The following is a 6,056-nucleotide window of genomic DNA, read 5'->3' on the forward strand; positions in this document are numbered from 1 at the left end:
AGAATGTATGGTAAATGTGTGGTAAATAAATAAATAGTCAAAATAATAAAAAAGTGTAGACTATATACACTAACAATCAACAGTATTAATATATTTTTTAAATGTTTTTGAATAAAGTCTCTTACACGCAATAAGGCTGCATATATGTGATTAAAGATACAGTAAAAAAAAAAGTAATACTGAAAAAAAACAAAAACCTTTTTTTACCTATTTTAAAATGTTATTGTAATTCATTCCTGCGATGACAAAGCTGAATTTTCAGCTTAAAAAAATGAAGCAGCTAAAACTTTACAACATTGATGAGAAAAGAAGGAAAAAAAGGTATAGCAGCAAATCAGCATATCACAATGATTTCTGAAGGATCACGTGACACTGAAGACTTGTCAAAGTCCATCCAATGCTATCTCTCGACCGATTCAAACCTATTTTACGAGGTGGCTAATTTGTACGAATTCGTACAATTTCACTTGTACAGTTTTGTACGATTTATGTGAGGGGTACGTTTAGGAGCGGAGTTAGGTGTGGTCCTTCGTACAAATTCCTACGATTTTGCCACCTCGTAAAATATGTACGATTTTTCACAGAAAGTACGAATTCGTACACGTGAGGTTGTATGAATTAGCGACCTCATGAAATAGGTATGAATTCTCGTGAGAACGAGTTGGTTCATCTGTGTTTTGGATTTGGGTGGCACATATTTTTGTTCTGTGACCTAGTTTTTAGTTTGTTCCCTTGTTACTCATTGATTTGATTAGTGTTTGCACATTATGTTAATTTAGTTAATTGATTTGTGTTGGTGTATTTAAGCTCTGTTTTGTTCTGTTCATTGTCAGTTCTAATTACGTGACTCAGTTGTTCTGTTCCTGTGTCCAGTTTAGAGTTTGTGTAAATAAAACTATATTGCTGTACCTAGATCTATCATCCTTATTTGCAACCGTTTTGTGACAAGACTGGGGTAATGACTGCTGAAAATTCAGCTTTGCCATCACAGGAATAAATTACATAATAACGTAATATACATATTGCGAACGAAAACAGTTCTTCTACATTTTAATAATTTTAACAACATAAAAAAAAAAACTCTTATTCCAAACAGGCAGGCAGATAGATAGTGGGCAATTAATCTTATTTAGTGTTCAAATTTGGCTTTCAACAATTATGGAACCAAAATAATCTAGATAAAATAAAATTCATACTTTTTTGTGTCTGCATTTCGCCAGGCACAGCGCAGAGAGTTCGCCTTCTCCGTGTGTTTTGAGTTTGAGCTCCGTCAAGTTAATTCTTTATCGTCTATTTTTTATCTCAAAATCAATTTTATACACCATCATTTTCATTTCTATAACGTGTGAATATATCCCCTATCGTATTCTACAACAAAAACAATCAGAGTGCCTTGTTATCAATAGTTCTATTTTGATTTCCCGAGTCCGCTATTAGCATATAGCCCATTTGCATCACCAGCGTGGTTGCTGCTAATCGCGCTTACATTGCTAATACTCTATTCACACATATTACCATTGTTTTACTCACTGTTACTTGCTTTAATGGCGGATGTGTGTCTACCTATGAGTGCAGGTGAGGAGAGGCAGACCCAGCTGAGAGAGCGGAAAGCCGTGCTGGAAACATCCCGGGCTGATGCTCACAAGTCTGAGGTAAGTATACAGCGCGCTGCTAACTCTCCCACCACCTCTACTCCGTGTGTTTCTCTGCACAGGCCCGGTGCACCCAGGACGCGATCTTCCCAGATGTCCTTCACTCCGTCGCCGGGACACCACGGACCCTGAGTGCACCCGCAGCGAAAGACGAGAGCCAGGCCCCGGGCGATGACCTCTCCCCCTCCGCCGCCTCCGGTCTTCGAGATATCCACCCGGAACTGCTTTGCTCCCCTCCGCGAGACGGAACGCGACGCTGTGTTCTTCGGAGACTCCATCGTCCGGCACGTCCGTAGTCTTCTACCACGCTACAATCCATCACGCTCCCTAAGTTCGCAAAACTATGGACTTTACCTAGGATAGCAAAGTCCACTAAAGGAGGTAGAGCTTTTTCGCATTTGGCTCCCAAACTCTGGAATAGCCTTCCTGATAACGTTCGGGGTTCAGACACATTTTCTCTGTTTAAATCTAGATTAAAGACATCTCTTTGGCCAAGTATTCAAATAATGCATCTCATAATCTTGTACTGCAGTTATATCTGATCAAATGCACATTATTATTCTTTAGTTTGGGTTAAACAAATAAATTTTGCTTGGTTGGAACAGCAGCTATGCTAATTATGTCTCTATTTGTTTCTCTGTTTCTCTGTTTTTTAAACTAGGATTTACACAAGCTTCCGTCTGGATCCAGAACACCTGAGAAGAGATGATGCCAACCCCTCAGAGGACCTCAGATTATGCCAACCATGAAACAACATACAGAACTACCACATTTTGCTATAAGTTTGATTGCATCATATAATAATTGCTGTTAATAGTGTTCATCGTCTGTTTGATTACGTCTTTAATTGATTTTTCCGTACATTTCTGCCATATGTACATTAACTGACAGTCACCACTGATAAGCTACCACTAAATATTGTAGAAACTTAATTTTCTGTAAAGTTGCTTTGCAACGATTTGTATCGTGAAAAGCGCTATACAAATAAACATGAATTGAATTGAATAATAATGATCTTGTTTTGTGTTATAAACCCAGTGCACCCTTTTCCTGTACAAAACATGATTAAAAAAGACGACAGACAAAAAGACGAACAACAGAACTATAGAGAGACAGGCAGATAGATGCAAACAAACAGAACGATAGACGCATGGATAAATAGATGGCTAGATAGATTTATTGAAGCACACCAAATTCATTTATGAGCTCTCACAAGTCCTGAGATCATTGTGTGAGTTTAAAGAGCAGCCATTAGCTTATCTAAAAGCGTGCAAATCAATAGCTGAACTCAAGCTCCCAATGAGTGCATCTGGAAATTAACTGTCTGAAGTGATGAAGGCATATAATATTAAAGATTCAATACCATATCTATGAAAAACATCACAGCTCACACCATGTGTTGTAATATACAGTATATATATATATATATATATATATATATATACAGTCTATATATATATATATATACAGTCTATATAATATATATATCTTTTGCCTGATTGTTGGTATTTTTAAGGTCCGGTATATTAATGTCATTACGGTAATAGTGTTATATATATACAGTCTATATATATATATATATATATGTATCCCTGCTCTTTCACCCTCTCTGTGCAGTATGCCCATGTGAATGCCACATTATGATGGAGAATGTAAGGCATCCCACTCACACACTCACATATACACTGACTACAGAGATGACCCATTCTGAAGCCCTCTGCTACATTTAAATGAATCACACTGAGATGGGTTAGTGCCAGACTTACACAGCCAGAGAGACTAAACAGATGTTTTCAGAACCCTGCTTCTGCTGCCAGGCCTACACAATCCCTCTCTCAGCTTGTTTTGAACTGTATGCTTTGTGAGCAGATTTTCAACGGATTTAGATGTATATTTATAATGGAAATGTTTTCAGAACAAACCTTTCAAGCAATATGTGCAAGTTAAATTTCAGTGATTAAATTAATTTGGCCCATATTAATGTTTCAAGTATTGCTATGTACGCTTGTAAAAATAAATATGCTTTATTGAAATTTCATGGAGAACCTTTAAAATCCAGATTTCAATTTCATAAAAGGTTCTTTATGGCGATTTTCTTTTTTTTTTTCTAGGTTCGTCTACTATGGAATCACTGTGAAAAGTGCCTTTTAGAAGCATTATTTTTTTTAGAAAGCTATACTTCCAAAAACCAAAAAAAACCCAAAAAACTTTGCATTCACTCGGTTTAAAACCAAAAATATGAAATCCATCAATAATTATTTTGGAAAAATAACTGAGTTGAGGGATCTTGGATCCTGGTCCAAGATTTTGTCTCGTGTTTTGCTTGTGATCCCCAACTAGTTACTTTCTTTCTTTTTTCGCTTTGCGACAATTTCCACAAAGATATGATCTAGCTAAAGCAACCATCACTGTATCAAGTTCATCATGGTTAGCACAGAATCAAAGATGTAAGTAATTTCAAATAAATTATCAAAATTCATACACACATTTACTTTATTAATTGAAGTTAATGATTTAGCTCTACTGAAATGATATGTTCAATCAAGCACACGCATACATCAAAGTAAGCGCCTCAAAAGTCATTGAAAGAAAAAAGGACATCATTAAAATTCATGATCTAAATTTACTCAAACAGTAAACTCAGTTTTGAAGGAAGGAAGGAAGGAAGGAAGGAAGGAGGGAGGTAAGGAAGGAAGGAAGGAAGGAGGGAGGGAAGGAAGGAAGGAAGGAGGGAGAGAGGGAGGGAGGGAGTGAAGGAAGGGAGGCAAGGAAGGAAGGAAGGAAGGGAGGCAAGGAAGGAAGGAAAGAGGGAGGCAAGGAAGGAAGGAAGGAAGGAGGGAGGGAGGGAGGCAGGGAAGGAAGGAGGGAAGTAAGGAAGGAGGGAGAGAAGGGAGGGAGGGAAGGAGAAAAGAAACTGGTTATTCACCTCCTTGGTGATTGCTGTGCCAAAAATAATAAATGCGAACAGATTAATGTCACAGAAAAAAAAACCTATACATAGAATAGGTGACATTGAATAAGTAAAAAAAGATGTCAAAGAGTACAGCTTTCCACCCTTTTGCTGCCAACGCTAATTGTCAGTTAATGGTAATGAGATTCACTAGATGAGTGCTTCTAATCTAATCTTCAATTTGTCAGTTTGTTTTTGAAGAACTTAATGCTGGCAGTTTACATCAGTCTATTTTTATAACATTCTGTCAGAGTTTGCACTATGTTAACTATATTACATTAACTCCCACAACAGACATTCAACTTAAGATAACGTATTTTCCTCATTTAACATCATGTATAAGTTCACATGTAATCTCTGTGGGTCATTCTGAAGGTAAACAGATTTGGCAGAAAGGAGCCATGAGGGCTCAAGCTTCAGGGTGCTTTCCCACAAAACTTTTGGTGCAGATCCAAATTACCAGAGTTTGGTTTTAGTTTTTATGGTAAATCTAACATGACAAAAACATGACTGAAACTCTGCCATCTCTTCTTGAGCTATAGTTACAGAGGAATCTATTTTTGGTCATTTTGGACCAACTATAAAAAGCACCTAAGTTTCCTAAGCCTAATTAATCAATCAATAATTAATAAATTAATAACTGAAATAAATAATTAAACAATTAAACAAACAAACAAACAGTAGGTGGAGTTAAGGATCAAGTAGATCTTAGCTTGTGAGACTGATGCAATTAAATGAACACCCTCCTGTGCTTGCATGCAAAACTCCTTTGGGACATAGTCGTTTAGACAAGTCTATCTAAAGATCTCATTAATATCTGACAAAATGCATGTACAAGCACGTGGACTTGGATTTAAATCTGACGACAATTCTCCTCTTATCTCAGATTCATAGTTATCCGACAGTGAGAAGTCCCTGACATTTAAACCTGTTCATACATGGAGTGAGTGCTATGGGAGTCACAAACCTGACAGCGTTCAGATGTCATGATGACAGCACTGAAGGTAGCAGGAGATCTTTCCAGATGTCTGCATTGGTTTAGCAACCAATAATTTACAAAAGGAATTACGCAAATGTGGTAACAGCGCAACACACTGGCAAAATTGGGGCTGTTGCTATCTCAATCTGAGTGCATTTTGCATGTGCAAGGCGATAGTACAAATGGATGCAAGGCTACATTAACATGTAAACCTGACAACGAAAAAAAAAATCATCAGGCTCAAAAGTCTTTTAAAGGCACTGATGAGGCTAATGTCATTTTGTGCCCTTCTTGTACAAAAGCGATGCTAGGTGTTAAAACAATGTTTTTGGATGCTAAACGAAGTGAAAACACTATCTCGCCAAAATGATGGAAAAGAGGACATGCACACACACACACACACACAAACACACCCACACACACACACACACACACTCTCTCTCTGTCTCTCTCTCTCTCTCTCTCTCTCACACAC

The 6,056-nt window shown here is 37.4% G+C and overlaps 1 long non-coding RNA gene across 1 annotated transcript in view; it reads right to left on the bottom strand.

Moving 5' to 3' along the window:
* Nucleotides 1-3,811: 3,811 nt before the first annotated feature.
* Nucleotides 3,812-6,056, bottom strand: part of LOC107685624 (uncharacterized) — a 14,105-nt gene continuing 11,860 nt past the window's right edge. The window contains exon 3 of the long non-coding RNA XR_001633969.1: nucleotides 3,812-3,825. This is a non-coding gene — a long non-coding RNA (uncharacterized LOC107685624). The remainder of the gene's footprint in view (nucleotides 3,826-6,056) is intronic.

Source organism: Sinocyclocheilus anshuiensis, unplaced genomic scaffold (assembly GCF_001515605.1).
Source record: "Sinocyclocheilus anshuiensis isolate Anshui unplaced genomic scaffold, SAMN03320099.WGS_v1.1 scaffold1191, whole genome shotgun sequence".
In the NCBI taxonomy this organism is placed as follows: Eukaryota; Metazoa; Chordata; class Actinopteri; order Cypriniformes; family Cyprinidae; genus Sinocyclocheilus; species Sinocyclocheilus anshuiensis.